At 41.3% G+C, this 20045-nt stretch overlaps 1 pseudogene; it reads left to right on the top strand.

The window, feature by feature from the left end:
- The first annotated feature begins 1311 nt into the window (after positions 1 to 1311).
- Positions 1312 to 3804, top strand: LOC118987024 (nodal homolog; annotated as a pseudogene).
- Positions 3805 to 20045: the final 16241 nt, after the last annotated feature.

Genomic DNA, 20045 nt, shown 5'->3' on the forward strand with positions numbered 1-20045 from the left:
CCCTAGGAACAACTCCTAACTAGGTCTGGGCTTGGGAGAAAGAGCAAAGACTTTCCCTTTAATCAGCTTTAAAAACAGCAACTAGTTACAGGACTATTTACAAGCATATTAGCAAATTGTTTCTTTCAAGCTGCCTCTTGCGGTCTTTTGGATTTTGCCTTTTTCCTCTGCCCACCTGCATAAGGAAAAGCAGATACCGAACGAGTGTTTCGGTTTTGACCGGACCCTGAAGATTGCTTTCCAGAAGAATTTAGTGTTAGTCACAGGTTTTGTATGAGAGCTTTTGGCATTTGCTGAGCTCTGAAGACAAAAGGCACTTCCTCCCCTGGGCTGGAGAAATCCAGTGTTCCCATGTGAGTTGGAACCTCACGAGGGTGTCTGGGATCAAGTCCCGAGTGTGTTCAGGCCTTAAGCAAGGGCCTTATAGGGACCTCCATCACCACTAATCTAACTTCTGGCTCATCCAGGAAAGCGAGATATAAAGGTTGGTCACCTAGTGCTTCAAGCTCCACCTAGCAGTCTTAAGCGCTTAGGGGAGGACCTGAGACCCATAAGTGCAGTTAGGGTACTCAGAAAGTCCATTACCCGCTCCCTGACTGTCTTCCACCAACAGCACATTTCAACCCATCACACTATGTCCACCAGTAACTAACTAATTAGGGTTCAGTACAGACAGTGAGTCTGAAAAGACAACAATTGAAAGTAAAAAGGAGCCTTTTAATAGCAAGAATGGGCTCTGGTTTATCTAAAGAGCAGGAAGTCTACCTGCGTGTGTTACAGCAACTCTTCTGGGGAGCAGAATGTAAGATAAAGGAACAGCATCTCATTCAGCTTTTACAAACTATAAAGGGATACTACCCTGCTTTTTCTGACAAGGGAACCATAGATATTGAAATTTGGGAAAAGGCAGGCAACAAGTTGAAATCTTTATAGGACTGTGGTGTTTCTATTGGAGTTCACATCTTAGTAACTTGGGGACTAGTCAGGACTGCTCTCATGCCCATATGCACTAAGAAAATGGAGTTAGTCACAGAGGAGAATGAGGAGTCTAGTTCAGAGGAGGAAGTCATGTATGGTATAACAGGAGAATAGGCCATGGAAGTTCAGAACTCCACCAGAGTGCCTGCTGCATGATTATTGCTCCTTGTCCCAACAGAGGGAGTGTTCCTCCTCACAGGGTATGTTACACCAACAAAGCAAGAAAATTCAGACAAATACCCTATCAGGGCTATGCGACAGTGCAGGCAGCAGAGGCTGGGGATTGGGATGCCCTTTTAGCCTTTCCTATTAGAGTTAAGGATCAAAGAAATGTTCATGAGTCTCTTCCCTTTTCTCTTCATAAGGATTTTTTTTTAAAGCATTAAGGAAAGTGGGCTTTAGTCTCCCTATATTTATTAGTGGGCTATTTCAAGCCATTACTGATAGTTATAAAATGGCCCCTTGTGACTGGATTGCCCTCACCAGAACTGTTTTAACCCCAGTTTAATTAATTCACTGCATGGCATTTAGAATATTCCCAATGCGCTGGCACCGAAGCCAGGTGGCTGAAAATGTATGAATAAATAATCCCGTCACCCTCCCTATGCTGCTTAGGTCTGGTGAATTTGCCACCACTGTGGATCAAACCAGGCTTAATCCCCATGCTTTTACTCAAACTACTCAAATTGCTCTCAGAGCCCTGTTTGATTCTCAGACCAAGAAAACTTCTACCTTTGTGAATATCTGTCAGGGTGCTACAGAGGTGTATATTGACTTTATTGATCGCCTCCAAGAAGCTATTGAAAGACAAATAGATAATGACAGAGCAGCCAGAATTTTTTTTGTGCCAGATAGCTTATGAAATGCTAACAAGGACTGCAGGGTCATTATAGGACTCCTGCAAACTACCACTGAAGACCTCAGTGAGTTTACAAGGCTTGCCAAGGTGTTGGCACAGAGTAGCATAGGGCCTCTCTTTTAGCTGCTGCAATTAAGTGAGATTCAAAATGTTATAACTGTAAACAGCCTGGTCACCTGCCCAGGGACTATCTGTCCACACTGAGAGGGGATATAAGTAATGACAAGCCTCCCTTCAAGGATTGTCCGCTCTGTGGCAAAGGTAAACATTGGGCAAGAGAATGCCACTCTAAATTTAACAAAAATGGCCAGCCCACCATGCACACCCACTGGCCCCATTTCCTCCTTCTGCACATCTGGTGGGCCCTCTTCCAGGTGGGCACTGCTAGGGTAGCCCGCATACCCCTGCATATGAGGGAGCAGCCCTCATTGCCCTTTGTTCTGGTGTATATGCTGAGCCTCTACTGTGACCCGCCCTGGGAGGACATCATCCACAGTTTGTAGGCACAAGATGTGGAGGTGGATGGGCACAACTGGACCTTTGCTTTTGACTTCTCCTTCCTGAGCCAAGAAGAAGATTTGGAGTGGGCTGGGCACCAGCTGCAGTTATCCAGCCCTGTGAACCTTTCCCCTGATGTCCCACTCTCCATTGAGATTTTCCATCAGCCAAAGCTAGAGACAGATCTACACCCAGCTAGCTGCCTAGAACGTCTTCAGATGGAACTGTTCACTGTCACTCTGTCCCAGGTTACCTTTTCCTTGGTCAGCATGGTCCCAGAGGTGATGAGGCCACTTTCCAAGTGGCTGAAGCACCCCAGGGAGCTGAAGGAGTGGATGTCCAGTTTGGCTTGAGAGTGTTGGCAGTGGCCTTCCATGCCCGCTGTCACCAATGTGCTCCTCCTGCTGTACTCCAACCTCTTTCCTGAGCAGAGGAGGCTGGGCAGCCCAACTTGCTGTGGGAAGCTTCGAGCTCCTGGAGAGCCCAGGAGCAACAGATCTTCCAGGAGAGGGGCAGGAGGCACCCTCGACATCCTTTGCCTTACAGAAGCCAACTATGTTGGATGGTCAGGTTCCAGGTGGACTTCAGCCTGATATCCCCTGTAATCCTACAAGTCACAAAGCAGCCTAGGTATAATGCAGGCCTGGTCTCCCACGGGAGATCCAGTCGATGGGTTTGGCATCCTGTGTGCCACCACGTGTCAATGAGCTTTCTAATAGGGCTGGGCTACATTTGCCATTGCCAGGCAGATCGGCTCCCTATAATACTAGGAATAATGTCTTCCTTCAGTTGATGTGAAAGGAACATTGCTAATGTTGCTAACAAAAGGCATTGCCTTATTTTAATCACAAAGAAGAATGTGTGGTTCTGTAAATGAACCTCCAGGATTCATAGTGGTTATGTAAATTGTACAAACAAGTATGAATTGGAGGTTGATTGCTTGGTTTCCATTTCTATTATAAAAATTATATTTGTTCATTGCATTTCAATTTCCTTATTATCTGGAAGCTACTCAGTTCATCTTGCCAAACACAACTGAAGGCTGGGCTGGGAATACATTTAACTAGGATCTTCAACAGACTCTTTAAAAAAAAAACACTAGAAAGGGTAGGGGTGATTGCTTTCATTAGCTTGTTTAATTTTGATGAAATTTACTTATGAAGTGAAACATAAAGTGCATTTGGCTATTATATAACCTTCCACTGATCATTTATCAGAATGTTTCCGATAGCAAACAGAACTCAAATGCTCAGTTACCTTTGATCTGGACATAAGGCTGAATGTCTAACTAATTGAAAAGCAAGACCAGAGAGTATTGGTCATTAGGGTATCACAGCAATGTCTTTTTTATTGCTAAAATCTGGGCTAATTTCTCAGGGCTGCTGTAACAGAGTGCCACAGATTGGGGGACAAAAGTGATTTATCCTCTTAAAGTTCTGGAGGCTAGAAGTCCAAGATCAAGGTGCTAGCAGGGTTGGTCCCTTCTGAGGGAGAATATGTACCACATCTCTTACCTTCTGATGATTTACTGGCAATCTCTAGTATTCCCCGGCTAGATGAAGGCCATTTCTGCCTTCATCTTGACATGGTAAGTGGGTGTCTCCAAATATCTCCTTTTTATAAGGACATGGGTCATATGGAATTAGGGCTTACCCTAATTACCTCATTTTAACTTAATTACCTCTGTATAGAGCCTATTTCCAAATAAGGTCATTCTAAAGTACTGAAGGTTAGGACCTTAATACATGAATTTAGGGGAACACATTTCAACCCTCAACAAAAACACATTTAACATTGTAAAAAAAAAAGAACATGTATTTCACTATGAACCTCAAGAAGGATTTCCCTCAACACACAGCTCATTAAAACAAATCAGTTTAGACATTACTCTCACTGCAAATTTTGTAGAAAGATTTCCTTTTTAATACATTATGAGAAAAAAATAGTTAAGGCTTATTGTGTCTAAGACACTATCTGATAGATAAGTTAAAGCATCCCTTAATTCAAAATTTTGAGTATGTGGAACAGCAGAAGACATAAAGGGCATGTGTGACTGGTCTTGTCAGGGTACAGGGGACCCTTGAATGTGATAGATGTCCCATAGTAAATACTTAGTAACATTTCAGTGAAAACTCATACCCTGGTGTTGGTGATGTTTTTTCATTGCAGTGGTGTTCTGAATCCTAACTGATCTGCCTATTTATCTTGTCCCGTCCCATTATACCTGTCCTTTAGCCTGGTGGTGACCTCAGCCTTCTTTTCCCAGACACCTGTCCCTCATTGATCCTGTGCTCTCTGCTCAGATCTCAGTGATTTAGCATTTAGGATGCTCATCCTATGCCAGCACCTCAGATCCTCCACTGCCTTGCTGCAATTCTGGCAGCAGCCCAGCTCCTTCCTTCTTTGCTGCTATATACCCAGGAAGTTAAGAGCTGTTGGAAAAAATTGGCAGTTGTCACCACTGTAAATTTACAAACTCAGATCTCACCTGGTCCTTGGAGCTTCCTTTGGACCACTGCTTTCCTGTGTCCCATGGAGGATCTTGCAGACCTTTCAGATCCTGCAGGTCCTTTTAGTCTGGTGACCCTCCCAACCCCTGCCACAAGTCAGATTCATGGCAGGAAACACATAACACCCTCAGAAGGTTTTACATGGAAATGATTTACTGGCAGAACAGTTCATAGAATTGTGGACGGGAAGATTCAGGAATTCAGTAACAGATAATGAAGCAGCACTGGGAAGCTGTTATCATCCTTAGTCCTAAAGGGGCAAGGAGAAGAATTGGGCCTCAAGACGGTCATGCTGTGGTTAGCAGGAGGGGCCAGTCAGCAGGAGCCAGGGCCACTGCAGGGCCATGTGGGAACCAGAGGAAGGTGAGCAATGAATAGCCCAGTTTTTCTTCCTGACCACCCATCAGTGCCTGTCATCGTTGAACCCAACCAGAGCTCACAGGGGAACAAAGGTGGTCAGCCTGGACAGGCCAACCAGCTGGGGCAGTGAGATAATAGTCATCTCTCTTTTAATAGATGACCAAGACTCCTACTTCACAGAGAAAACCAAGGCGTTCAGGGGTGGGCTCCATCAAGGTCATACCTCTAAAACTTAAGCTTGTCTCCCTTTCACTGCCTTCATTTCTATCCCTGCAGTCTCAGGTGGTGTGTTCCCCTTTATACCCACTGAGTCTCTATCCTTTATTCCATCTTTTGTAGGACGTTGCTTCACATATATGAGTAAAAGGCAACAAATACCTTTCATTCATATTAAGTTCACATATGGAAATGCTTTTATTTAAGTTGTAGACAGTTTTATTGGTAGAATCTAAATGAAGAATATATATGTGAGTTGAAACCAAACAGATCGGTTAGCTATTTTATCATTCCTTAGCCTGATTTAATTAATTTTATAAGTACCAAGATGACATATATTAGTAGAACAGGAATGTCTGGTTTCATAATATAGTGTGGAGAATTATTTTCCCTGTATTAATTGGTTTCAGTTGTGTTTAATAACTTACTGCATCCAGATGTATTTCACTGTGATGACTGGAGGTCCTCTGTGCTGACCATGTGGTGAAGCACCTGGATTCATGCCATTGACCTGCTGAGAGTCTTTTGCTGTGTTGAACTCTCACCCATTATTCACATCTAAAGAGAAGTACCTTCATTCCAAGCAATATCAGAGTGTTTCTTAACTTTCAGAACCCCTAGTGAAAAAGATAATCTTTTTTCCCAACCTTCCATTCCAAGGACAGTTTCTCTAAGGTTGGCTTTTCTGTCAGTGCCCACTCTTGCTTTGTTTCTGTTGTGAAGCTCAAAAAATGTCCATGGCAGTCTTAGAAAGTAAAGTCCTAATTTTCTCCGTAAAACTGGTTCATCAGAAACTAAGACACCACCAGCAGCCCTCTGGCATCCTGCCAACCCAGGGCCATTTAGAAAGAGGTTGTATGTGGGTACAAGTATCATTGTTTAGCTGCCAAACTTATTTTTGCCCTCTGCCTTGCTCCAGAAGTTTCCTGGGGTGTTGGTTTGGTTTTGGTCATTGTATGCTGGAACACAAGCAAGTCCTTTTTCTCTGTGCCCTGTACCCACATGAACCCTTGGTGGTCAGTAATGGTTGTAAGTCATACTGGTAACACTTTCTGCTGTCACATCAAGATGACACTTCAGTTGTAGTCTATTTATTTGTCTATTTCCTCACTTAATGACTCAATTTCACATTTTTTGAAATATGGCTATTAGTTTGTTAGGGCTTCTGTAACAAAATACACAGTTTCAAATCTGTTCTCTCACAGTTCTGAAGGATAGAAGTCTGATATCAAGGTGTTGGAAGGCTTGGTTCCATTTGAGGCCATGAGAGAGAATCTGTTCCATGCCTCTCCCCAGCTTCTGGTGATTTGCTGGCAATCTCTGGTGTTCCTTGGCTTAGAGCTATATCTCTGGTAATCTCTGCCTTCATCTTCACATGATGTTCTCTCTGTGTGTAGTGTCTGTCTCTCAGGTTCTTCCTTTTATAAGGCCACAGTCATTGGTTAAGGGCCCACACTAATGACCCCCATCTTAAGCTGATCATCTGCAAAGACCCTACTTCCAAATAAGATCTCTGGGAACTGGGGCTAAGGACTTCAGCATAAGAATTTTGGGGAGACACAATTCAAACTAAACATATAGCAGCTTTCACTGTTTGGCTTCTTAATGAAACATCATTTGAGAAATGGCCCTTTTGCTGCTCTGACTTTTAGCTGTGCAACTAACTTATATATCCAGTTTTTGTCTCTGGTTCCTTTGGAGCACAGTGTAGAATGGGACATTTTTCCAAAAATGGAAGTGAACATGAGCTCCCTAAACTCTCTTAAATCACACACATGCATAATTAAAAATGAGACCTGTAATTTGGACAGCCATATTAGATGAGAAATCTTGGTTGTTAAGTCAAGTGAACTGCGGGAGTAGGTTGGTTTTGAATAATTTCCCTTTCTCCCCCAGAATATTTCAGTGACTCAGTAATGGGAGAGTGCTAGCTGGAAAGTCACTATCTAGTACTTCCTAACATAGTCCTGTTGTGTTTCTAATATCACACACTCTGATTCTGGCAAATAGCCATTCTTTTGATGTATTAGTCCAGGTTGAAAATAAGCCTTCACTGTTATTCCAGAATTCTCTTAGCCTTCAAAGAGTCATACCAAAACTCATTAGTGAAACTCAAATTAAAACCACATTAGAATGGCTGCTATCAAAAACAGAATATAACAAGTGTTAGTGAGGATATAGAGAAATTGAAACCCTTATGCCCAGTTGATGGGAATGTAAAATGGTAGCCTCCATGGACAAATGATATGATCCAGCAATCTCACTTCTGGGCATATGTCCAAAATCATTGAAATCAGGATCTTGAAGGGATATTTGTACATCTGTGTTCATTATAGAATTATTTACAATAGCCAGGAGGTGGAAATAACCCAAATATGTATCAAGGATGAATGAATAACATACTTTGAAATATTATTCAGTCTTAAAACGAAGAAAATCCTGTAAAATGCTACAACATGAATGAACCTTGAGGACATTTTATATTAAGTGAAAAAGCCAGTCACAAAAAAACAAATACTATATGAATCCAAACACAGGAGGTAGCAAGGAGTAGTCAAATTCTTAGAGATAGAAAGGAGAATGGTGATTGTCAGTGACTGGGAAGAGGGAGAAATGAAGTGTTGTTTTTTAGTGGGAATGTAGTTTCAGTTTGGCAAGATGAAAAGTTCTGGAGATCTCTGTGAATATACTGTAATGTTACTGAACTGTATACTTAAAAACAGCTAAGGTAGGAAATTTGATGTGTTTTTTTTTACCCCAATTTAAAAAATAAGGAAACTAGTGAAAATAGCCAAGTCTAGATTTTCATTTCCACTTGCACATACTACAGTCGAATTAGTGCACCAGGCAGGTGCTGGAGGATGTGGGAATAAATTCAACTTTTGGTAAGACTTGGAGGATGTGAAAAATTCATTTAAATGAACTGAAATACTACTTCACAAGTATTGTGACTTTAGTTCTATAGATGACTGATGAAGATGCTTTGAAGACATCTGAGGTAACTAAGTTTCACTGCCATGCAGGGCATTATTAATATTTATCTTCTGTTTATAAATCATTAGTTAATATTTTTATGTCTCTTGTTTCCCAGGGAGATGTTAAATCCTTTAAGGCTGGACCTGGGTTCTTTGTGACCCCACAGCTGCAAGCGTGTGTCTTGCATGTTCTAGGAATAGTTAACAGACCCTTTTTTATCCATTGATCTATTTGTGGGACCTTCAGCAAATTATTTAATTCTAGGATAATTTCACCTCCAGTTGCATTGTTTTCTGAGTTTTACACTATCTGATGATTGAAAAGACATTGCAAAGATAATTTCAAGATAATACTGAGGTTACCAAGGAAGTGCATATTTATTAATATAGTTTTATTTTTGAACTTTTAAAGTTATTTTAATGTTGTTTTTTTTTTTTTACAGTTGTCGGCATTCCCTAACCTCCACTCCTCCAAACCTGAACCAAACCCATCTCCCTCCCTTGCTTCCACCCTCTCCTTTGGTTTTGTACATATGTCCTTTATACTAGTTCCTGAAAACCCTTCCCCCCAATATCCCCTCCCACCTCCCCTCCAGTTACTGTTAGACTGTTCTTACTTTCAGTGTCCCTGGTTGTATTTTGCTTGCTTTTTTCTTTTGTTAATTAAGTTCCAGTTAAAGGTGAGATGATGTGGTATTTGTCCCTCACCACTTGGCTTATTTCACTTAGCATAATGCTCTCCAGTTCCATCCATGCTGTTGTGAAGGGTAGGAACTCCTTCTTTCTCTTTGCTGCATAGTATTCCATTGTGTAAGTGTACCACAGTTTTTTGATGCATTTACTAATGAGCACTTAGGTTGCTTCCAGTACTTGGCTATTGTGAATTGTACAGGTCTGAACATTGGGGTGCATAGGTTCTTTCGGATTGGTGTTTTAGGGCTTTTAGGATATAATCCAAGCAGTGAAATTGCTGGGTTAAAAGGCAGTAATATTTTTAGTTTTCTGAGGAAATTCCATACTGTTTTCCACAGTGAGGGCACCAGTTTGCATTCCCACCAGCAGTGCACTAGGGTTCCCTTTTCTTCACATCCTCTCTATACTTGTTTGTTGCTTTGTTTATGATGTCCATTCTGACTGGTATGAAGTGGCATCTTATTGTGGTTTTAATTTGCATTTCTCTGATGGCTAGTGATGCTCAGCATCTTTTCATATGTCTCTGGGCTCTCTGTATGTCCTCCTTGGAGAAGTCTCTGTTCAAGTCTTTGAGCAATTTTTTAATTGGATTGTTTGTCTTCCTAGAGTGGAGTTGTGTGAGTTCTTTATATATTTTGAAGCTCAAACCCATGTCCAAGGTATCATTGGCAAATATGTTTTCCCATACGGTTGGCTCTCTTTTCATTTTAATGACATTTTCTTTAGCCATGCAAAAGCTTTTTAATTTGATGAGATCCCATTTCTTTATTATTTCTTTTATGTCCCTTGCCTCAGGGTATGTATCAGTGAAGATGTGGCTGCGTGGAATGTCTGAGATTTTCCTGTCGATGTTTTCCTCTAGGACTATTATGCTGTCATGACTTACATTTAAATCTTTTATCCACCTTGAATTTATTTTTGTGTATGGTGTAAGGTGGTGATCAAGTTTCATTTTTTTTGCATGTGGCTGTCCAGATCTCCCAACACCATTTGTTAAAGAGGCTATTTTTGCTTCGTTTTATGCTTCTCCCTGCTTTGTCAAATATTAATTGGCCATAGAGACATGGGCTTACTTCTGGGCTCTCTGTTCTGTTCCATTGGTCTACGTGTCTGTTTTTATGCCAGTAACAGGCTGTTGTGATTACAGTGGCCTTGTAATACAGTTTGGTATCAGGTATTGTGATGCCTCCTACTTTGTTCTTCTTTCTCAACATTGCTGCAGCTATTCAGGGTTGTTTATGGTTCCACATAAATTTCTGAAATGTTTGGTCTCTATGTTTGAAATATGTCATGGGTACTTCAGTAGGGATTGCATTGAATCTATAAATTGCTTTGGGTAGTGTGGACATTTTGATGATGTTAATTCTTCCAATCCATGAGCATGGTACATGCTTCCATTTGTTTGTGCCTCCCTTAATTTCTTTCTTCAGTGTTGTATAGTTTTCTGAGTATAGGTCTTTTACCTTCTTGGTTAGGTTTATTCCTAGGTACTTTATCTTTCTTGTTGCTATATCAAATGGGACTTTTTTCCTGATTTATATTTCTGATATTTCATAGTTGGTGTACAAAAATGCCTTTGATTTCTGAATATTGACTTTCTAGCAAGCTATTTTGCCGCATTCACTTATTAGGTCAAGTAGTTTTTTGGTGGAGTCTATAGGATTTTCTATGTACACTATGATGTCAGCTGCAAACAATGACAGTTTTGCTTCCTTCTTTGCAATTTGGATGCCTTTTATTTCCTTTTTGTGTCTGATTGCTCTGACTAGGACTTCCAGTACTCTGGTGAAGAGGAGTGGTAAAACTGGGCATCCTTGTCTTGTTCCTAATCTTAGTGGGAAAGCTGTAAGTTTTCCCCATTGAGGATGATGTTGGCTGTAGGCGTCTCATATATGGACCTTATTATGTTCAGAAATGTTCCCCCCATTCCCACCTTGCTGAGTGCTTTTATCATAAATGGGTGCTGTACCTTATCAAAAGCTTTTTCTACATCTATTGATATGACCATGTGATTTTTGTATTTTGTTTTATTTGTGTGATATGTTATGTTTATTGATTTGTGAATATTGTACCATCCTTGCATCCCAGTTGGAAATTATCAAGTGGGATGATTCCCACTTGACTGTGGTGTATGGGCTTTTTAATGTATTGTTGGATGCTGTTTGCCAATATTTTGTTCAGCATTTTAGCATATATGTTCATCAGCGATATTGGCCAGTAGTTTTCTTTCTTTGTTGTGTCTCTATCTGGTTTTGGGATTAGGATGATGTTGGCTTCATAGAAAGTGTTTGGAAGTCTTCCATCTTTTTGGATTTTTTGGAATAGTCTGTGAGGATAGGGCTAGCTCTTTCTTAAATGCTGTGTAAAATTCTCCTGTGAAACAGTCTGGTCCAGGGCTTTTGTGTGTCGGAAGCTTTTTGATTCCTGCTTCAAATTCATCAGCTGTTATTGGTCTGTTCAGGCTTTCTGCTTCTTCATTGATTTTTGGAAGATCATATTTTTCTAGAATCTTGTCCATTTCACCTTTCACATTTCTTGGCATATAGTTCTGTGTAGTAATGTTTTACAATCATCTGTATTTCTGTTGTATCAATTGTAATCTCTCCTGTTTTGTTTCTGATTGTGTTATCTGGGTTCTCTCTTTTTGTTCTTGATGAGTTCTTAAAGGCTTGTTGCTTTGGGTCTTTCAAAGAACCAGATCCTGGATTTATTGGTCTTTAGAATTGTGCATTTAGTGTCTATGTCATTTATTTCTCCTCTGATATTGGTTATTTCCTTCTCTACTTGCTCTTGGATGTCTTTGTTATTGTTCCTTGCATTCTTGTAGGTGTAGGGTTAGGTTATTTGTTTGAAATGTTTCTATCTTTTTTGGGTAGGCCTGTATTGCTATTAACTTCCCTCTCAGGATGGCCTTTGCTGTCTCCCATAAGTTTTGGATTATTGGGAATTCATGTTTATTTTCCAGAAACTTTTTGATTTCTTCCTTCATCTCATTGTTGACCCACTCATTGTTTAATAGCATGCTATTCAATCTCCATGTGTTTGAGTGTTTTGTTTTTTTTTCTTGAGGTTGGTTTCTAGTTTCAGTTTCATGTGGTCCAAAAAAGTTCTTCATATGATTGCAATTTTCATGAATTTGTGCAGGCTTGTTTTGAGTCCTATCATGTGGTTTGTATTTGAAACTGTTCCATGTGCATTTGAAAAGAATGTGTATTTTGCTTCTTTGGGATGAAAGGTTGTATATATATTATTTAAGTCCATTTGACCTAGGGCATTGTTCAATGCCACAATATCTTTGTTGATATTTTATTTGGAAGATCTACCTATTTTTCACAGTGGTGTGGTGAAATCCCCTACCCTAATTGTGTTGCTGTCAATGTCTTTCTTGCAGTCCTCCAAGATTTTCTTTATTGTATTTGTGTGCTCCTCTGTTGGGTACCCCATATGTTTGATGTTTATATCTTCTTGATGGATTCTTCCCTTGCATATTATGAAATGGCCTTTGGGGTTTCTTTTTATGGTTCTTTTTTTGAAGTGTATTTTGTCTCATATGAGTATTGCTACCCCAGCTTTTTTTCCGGTCATTTTGGTTGGAATATTTGTTCCCAGGTCTTCACTTTCAGTCTGTATATGTCCTTTGTTCTGAGGTGGGTCTCTTGTAGGGTGATGATTTCCTATCCATTCAGCTATTCTATATCTTTTCTTTGGGACATTTTGTCCATTTACGTTTAAGGTTACTATTGATAGTACTTATTCATTGCCATTTTTCACACCTGTGTTTCTCTCTCACTGTTTTTCTTACTATTCTTTTTTTAAAAATATATTTTATTGATTATACCATTACAGTTGTTCTATTCCCCCCTTCATTCCCCTCCACCCGCACACTCCCTCCCCCACCATTCTCCCCCCTTAGTTTATAACCACGTGTCTCAAGTTCTTTAGATTCTATATTTCCCCCACTATTCTCACCCTCCCCCCTATCTATTTTCTACCTACCATCTATGCTATTTCCTGTGCCTTCTCCCCACTTCTCCTCCTCCCACCCCCCTGTTTCTAACCCTCCATGTGTTCTTCATTTCTATGGTTCCACTCCTGATTTAGCTGTCCTCTTGGTTTGCTTTTGTTTTAGGTGTGGTTGTTAATAACTGTGTGTTTGCTGTCCTTTCACTGTTAATATTTTTCATCTTCTTTTTCTTATATAAGTCCCTTTAGCATTTCATATAATAAGGGCTTGGTGATGATGAACTCCTTGAACTTGACCTTATCTGAGAAGCACTTTATCTGTCCTTCCATTCTAAATGAAAGTTTTGCTGGATAAAGCAATCTTGGCTGTAGGTCTTTGGATTTCATGACTTGGAATACTTCTTTCCAGCCCCTTCTTGCCTGGAAGGTCTCTTTTGAGAAATCCGCTGACAGTCTGATGGGTACTCCTTTGTAGGTGACTGTCCCCTTATCCCTTGATGCTTCTAGGATTCTCTCCTTCATTTTGGTCTTGGCTAATGTAATTATGATGTGCCTTGGTGTGTTCCTTCTTGGGTCCAACTTCTTTGGCACTCTCTGAGCTTCCTGGATTTCCTGGAAGTCTATTTCCTTTGCCAGACTGGGGAAGTTCTCCTTTATTATTTGTTCAAATACGTTTTCCACTCGTGGCTGTTTCTTTCCCCCTTCTGGTACCCCTATAATTCGGATGTTGGAACGTTTAAAGATGTCCTGGAGGTTCCTAAGCCTCTCCTCATTTTTTTGAATTCTCATTTCTTCATTCCTTTCTGGTGGGATGTTTTGTTCTTCCTTCTGGTCCATTCCATTGATTTGAGTCCCCATTTCCTTTCCATCACTATTGGTTTCCTGTGCATCTCCCTTCATTTCAATTAGTTTAGCCTTCATATGTTCCTCTAATTTGTGACTATGTTCCTCTAATTTGTGACTATAATCTACCAGTTCTGTGAGCATGCTGATAAATAGTGTCTTGAATTGTGCTTCTGAGAGGCTGGCAATTTCTCGGTTGCTTAGAGTTATTGGCTCTGGGACTTTGAGTTCTTCTTGCACCATCTTTTGGGCTGTTCGTGCCTGTCCCATAGCAGGATCAGAGCCCTAAAGTGTTCACTCAAACAGGGCAACTAAGTCCTGGGTTGTGACGTTGTATGTGGGGGCGGGGTCAAAGAGGGACAATGGCTTCCCATCTGCAGCCGCGGCCCGGGCGCCGCAGCCACCACTGTCACCAAGCCCACGCGTTTCTTTCCACTGCATGCGAGTGTGCCACCGCCGTCAGCCCTCCACCACTGGGTTCGCCCCCTGGGGCCTGTGTGGTCCGTCTCACTGTGCGCGAATGTGCGACCACAGTCAGTCTGCCCCACACCGCGACTGGTTCCGGGCTGCCTGCACGCCTAGGTAGGGGGATCTGTCCTGCCCGACCCTGCTCCGCTGCTGGCTTTGCCTCTCTTACCGTCCTCTTTGAACAGTTCGTAGTTGTCGAACTTCTGTATAATTCCGTTTTCTGGTCTTTGGGTGTGTCCTTGTTCTCCAAACCTTTGTTGTATTCAAACTTGGTTGTGGGAGAAGGCAGAGTGTTTCCACCTATGCCTCCATCTTGGCGGAAGTCTTTCTTTGTATTCTTAAAGCAGACCCTTTAGCATCTCTTACAGCGGTGGTTTGGAGGAGGTATATTCTTTGAGGCTTCTTTCTTCCTAAATAAGGGAAGCTCCTTATTTAGCCTTCTATTTTAGTTGAGAGCCTTGCTCCTTAGAGGAGTCTCATTTGCAGGCCCTAGGTTTTCATTAGTTGAAATGTTACTTGCCATTCTCTCTAGCTTGGAGCGATTCCATGAGAAGTCAGCTGTTAGTTTTATTGGGGCTCCCATGTATGGTTCTTCCTGTTTTACCCTTGCTGCCTTTAAGATTCTCTCTTTGTCTTGGAATTTTGCCACTTTAATTATGATGTGTCTTGAAGTGGGCCTCGTTGGGTTTTTCTTGATTGGGACTCTCTGTGTTTTCTGTATTTGTGTGAGTTTTTCTCTCATCAAATTAGGGAAGTTTTCCATCATTACTTTTTTAAACAGGTTTTGTATGCCTTGCTCTTCTTCTTCTCCTTCTGGTACCCCTATTATATGGATATTATTACGTTTAATTTTTGTCCTGCATTTCCCTTAACTACTCTTCATTCTTTCTGAGTCTGTTTTCCATTTCTTGCTCTTCCTGGGTGTTTTTTTCTACCTTGATATGGTCCACTGCTTCATCTAATCTGATTTTAATTCCTTGTAGTGTGTTCTTCAGTTCAGAAACTGTATTCTTCATTTCCTCTTGGCCCTTGTTGATAGTTCATATTTCCTTTTTCATGTTGATATACTTTGCAGTGAATTCATTGTGGTTTCCCTGCAGGCTTTGGTAATTCTCTGTGAGCTCATTGGGCTTCCTGATAACCATTGCTTTGAACTCCATGTCTGATAGTTGACTTGATCCTTTGTATATGTATAGTGTTAACTCTGATATTTCACCCCACTAGCCACTATTTAAAAATGGTGGCAAAAAGATAAGGCTTTTGTTGAGGGGAAAGGATTGTGAGTTGGATCTAGAAAACAATGAACTTGTGGGAGGTCAGATTATGAGGAGAAGTGAGAGTAAAGGATACAAAATAGGTGTATTTTCTTAGAAAATAGAGTTAACCACAACAGTAATATAGTTTCAGAAACAGAGAAATGAACTAAGATCCAGGAGGGGTGCTGTGCAGTATTGACAAGTGTATGGGAGAGCAATTATTTACAGTAGTAACAGATCAACAATCATATGACAGACTCTATGTGATCTGAATAACAAGAATAGGAAGTACAGGACCTAGAGTAGTGTGCTACTGGAACACAAGTGAAGTGAAAGACAAAATTAAAAATACAGTGTAAAAGAGAGAACAAGGGAAATCAATCAAACAATGCAATTTTTCAAACCAAGTGAAGAAGACTAAACAGAAAGAAGTGAAATAAGAAAATACTAACAAAATAAAAGATGTAAAATTAGTGAAAAAATAATAATAATGAAAATATACAATAACTTGCAAGTTCTCTGGAGCAACAGAGTGAAATTTGTCTTACTTTCTGAGTTGTTGGGATGACCCCTCTTCAGGTCTTATTTTGGTCCTTCACAGCTCCAGGTTTTATTGTCTCGCTTGTGGAGATAAAATAAAAAAGGAAGGAAGGAAGGAAGGAAGGAAGGAAGGAAGGAAGGAAGGAAGGAAAGAAGGAAGGAAGGAAGGAAGATGTAATAAAAAAAGAAACAAGGAAAGAAAGGGGCAGGAAATTTAAAAAAAGAAGAAGAAGAAGAAAACTCTTCCTGCTGTCATTAAACAAGCCAAGCCAGTTCATCTGGTCTTCCTGGCTGTAGTAGTCTGAGGGAGGATTGGTTTTGCTTTTCTCCCTTCCTATGGTTTTGCAGGGATGGGGGCCAGGGTTGAGCCACACTCTTTACAGTTACCCAGCCTCCAGCCCAGCTCCTCAGTTTGCTGCTGGGCCCCCAGTGCTGTTCTGCATCTAACCTGCACCTTCAGTCCACCAGTTGTGCTGTCCCTGAGGTGGACCAATTAGAGGCAACTGACACACCACCTTCTCATTCTTTGTTGTCCTAAATGCTAGGGACTCTCAGAGTCCCTTTAGGGTAGTTCAAACCCCCAGTTAAGTTAAGTCTTTCTGGCGATTGCTGACTCTCTGAGCCCTGCTGCTGTCCTCTGTGGGTGCATCTCCCCCATCCTTTTAGAAAGCCAGTGGGCTTGCAGGGCAGTGGTGTCTGTGCCTTGACTGCTGTGGGATGCGGGCACTCGCCTCTTCTGCTTTTACAATGGAGCTGGTGGTGTGGGGCATGCTCTGCCCTGGGGTTGTGGGTATGAGCACCTGGCCTCCCATGCTCTGAGCAGCAGCCACAGTGGGTTTTGAAGCGGCTGTGTCAGTGGTATACTGCTGGTTTCTTGGGTGCAGTTGGTCTCCCTCTGCCACTGCGACCGGAGTAGGGGCGCAGTCACAATCCGGCAGCAGAGGTGGGTCCACGGCTGATGCTCCAGAGGTTGCACAGGGGAATAGGGGGAGGCTGCTGCAGGAGGACTCCCTAACAGCCACTGAATTCCTCTTTTTTTTCTTTTTCAAAAATACCTCCTATTCTAGCCGGCTACTGCAAACAGTCACCTGGCCTCTCGCACATCCCAACTCTCCAACCAGATTGGGGAGTATCCAGGTCAGGGTCTGTCACAGCCAAAAGCTTCCCAGCCGGTGTGTACAGTCTCAGTGGGCCAACACCACCCCTGTGTGTTTGCCACTTCTTCCTTATTTTCCTCAGCAACTTCAAGTATCCAGGTCCATCCTGGTGCTACTGAAACCTCCTTTTTTGGCAGGGCAGAGAGCCGTTGACCTGATTCTATCCCACAAATCCAGTGGCAGACACAGTGAGTGCCAGGCCTGTAGCTGCACCTGCCCCGATCTCAGCACTGGTCCCATGCTGGTCCCAGGGACCTTATTTTCCCCGAAGCATTCTCCGACCATCTGATTTTTCAGTGTTCTCTGCAGTTTTGGCTTCCAGCCTTCATACGTGCTGTGATACTGTTGGCTGTTCACTCTGTTCCTCAGAAGATCCAGTAGCTGTTCCACCCATGTGCAGGGGGGACGTGCATAGACTCCCCTCCCACCTATCTCGCCATCATCTTCCGAGACTCTGAACTGTACATTAAAAAAAATTAAGTATATTTTATTGATTATACAATAATACTTGTCCCATTTTATCCTCCCCTTTATCCTCCCCTGTGCCCTGCACCCACCTCCCTCCAGCATTCCTCCCTCCTTAGTTCATGTCTGTGGGTTGTACATATAAGTTCCTTGGCTTCTCCATTTCCTATATTATGCTTCTAATTCCCTGTACCTTTTTATCCCTTTCTTCTTCTCCCCACTGATAACCCTCTGTGTATTCTTCATTTCTGTGGCTCCTGTTTTAGTTGTTTGCTTGGTTTTTGTTTCTGTTTTTTAGATTCAGTTGTTGATAGTTGTGAGTTTGTTGTCATTTACTGTTCATAATTTTGATCTTCTTTTACTTAGATAAGTCCCTCTAACATTTCATATAATAAGGGCTTGGTGATGATGAACTCCTTGAACTGACCTATCTGGAAAGCACTTTATCTGCCCTTCCATTCTAAATGAAAGCTTTGTGGATACAGCAATCTTGGAAGTAGGTCCTTGCATTTCCTGACTTGGAATACTTTTTTCCAGCCCCTTCTTGCCTATAAGGTTTCTTTTGAGAAATCACCTGATTGTCTTATGGGAACTCCTGTGTAGGTAACTGTCTCCATTTCTCTTGCTGCTTTTAAAATTCCTTATCTTCAATCTTAGGTAATTTAATTATGATGTATCTTGATTTGTTCCTCCTTGGGTCCAACTTCTTTGGGACTCTGTGAGATTCCTGGACTTGCATTGTTTCCTTTGCCAGTTTGGGGAAGTTTTCCTTCATTATGTTTTCAAATAAATTTTCAAATGAATTTTCAAATTCTTGCTCTCATCTTCTCCTTCTGGCACCCCTGTTATTCAGTTGTTGGAATGTTTAAAATTGCCCCAGATGTTCCTCAGCTTCTCCTCGTTTTTTTGAATTCTTACTTCTTTCTGTTCCAATTGGATGTTTATTTCTCCCTTTTCTTCCACATTGTTTCTTGGTTTCTTTCCCTTCACTATTGGTTCCCTATGTATTTTCCTTCATTTTGTATAGTGTTCACTTCTTTTATTTTGCAGCCATACTAATCACTTCTGTGAGCATCCTGATTATCAATGTTTTGAACTCTGCATCTGATAGGTTGGCTATCTCCTTGTCACTTAATTCTTTTTCTGGAGCTTTGATCTGTTCTTTCATTTGGGCGATATTTCTTGGTCTCGGTGCTCATGTTACATTTTAAGGGGTGGAGTTTTAGGTATTCATCAGGGTAGGGCGCCCATACTGTCTGTGGTGGAGGGATCAGAGAGGGAATAATGCCACTTATTACCTTGCTAGGCTTTTCCTCACTTTCCATCATTTACCCTGCTTCCCACAATCAGATTGTGTCCTTTCAGGTGCTGATTCCAAGGTAGGTGGGCTTATGTAGTTCTAGCATCCTGTGGGCCTCTTCAGCAGACTCTGTTGTGAGACTGGGAGTTTCTCTTGTTCTCGAAAACCCCACAGATTTTTTACAGTCAGAGGTTTTGAGGCTTTACTTCCCTGTACAAGAACCCTGGGTTACGAGGTCTGTCTTACTTCCCTGTTGTTCCTCCTGGCTTATCTGTTTGGGAATGTAGGACTGCCTGGTCTACCAGCTGTCACCTTGCCTCTCATCCTTTCTGCCCCAGCTGCCCATTTTACATAGGTGGTTATCCTTCTTTTGGTTTTGCGAGAAAGTGAAGCATATCTGCCTATGCCTCCATCTTGGCTGGAATGCCCAGGAATTGTGCACACTTTATTTTCTGCAAATTTCTATGTGAATTGACTAAATGAGTAATAGATTCTTATAACCTCAGAAACAGAATCTTTTAATGTTGTGTAAAACATACCTTCCAGTAAGCAAGCCAAGTAGTATCTTCTGCTCCACTTGGCTTGCAGATCTGTAATTAAATTTTTTTTTGAGAAACATATGACAGAAGACAGCAGAAACCTGTGAAGACATACCATTTATACCTTGCTCCAATTAATTTCCTACAAAACAATAAATTTTGTATTCTTTGCTCTGTGCACACTTTTTCCTCCTTGCAAAGTTTCATATGACAGAGATTAAACAAGTCAAAATGGTATTCATTCTGTTTCTGTTATAGCATTTGGAAACCTGTAGCCAAAAATTTATACAAGAATTTTAAATTTGTGTCCAAAGAGGATAGCATTTGGGTAGATTTTCCCATCATGAAATTCTTTCTATTTATATTTTATTCATCACTCGAGGCCTCTGAATGACAATGAAAAATATGATTAACTTATGTTGGAA

Source organism: Sturnira hondurensis, unplaced genomic scaffold, assembly GCF_014824575.4.
Source record: "Sturnira hondurensis isolate 20B ecotype Veracruz unplaced genomic scaffold, ASM1482457v3 Scaffold0004821, whole genome shotgun sequence".
Taxonomy (NCBI): domain Eukaryota; kingdom Metazoa; phylum Chordata; class Mammalia; order Chiroptera; family Phyllostomidae; genus Sturnira; species Sturnira hondurensis.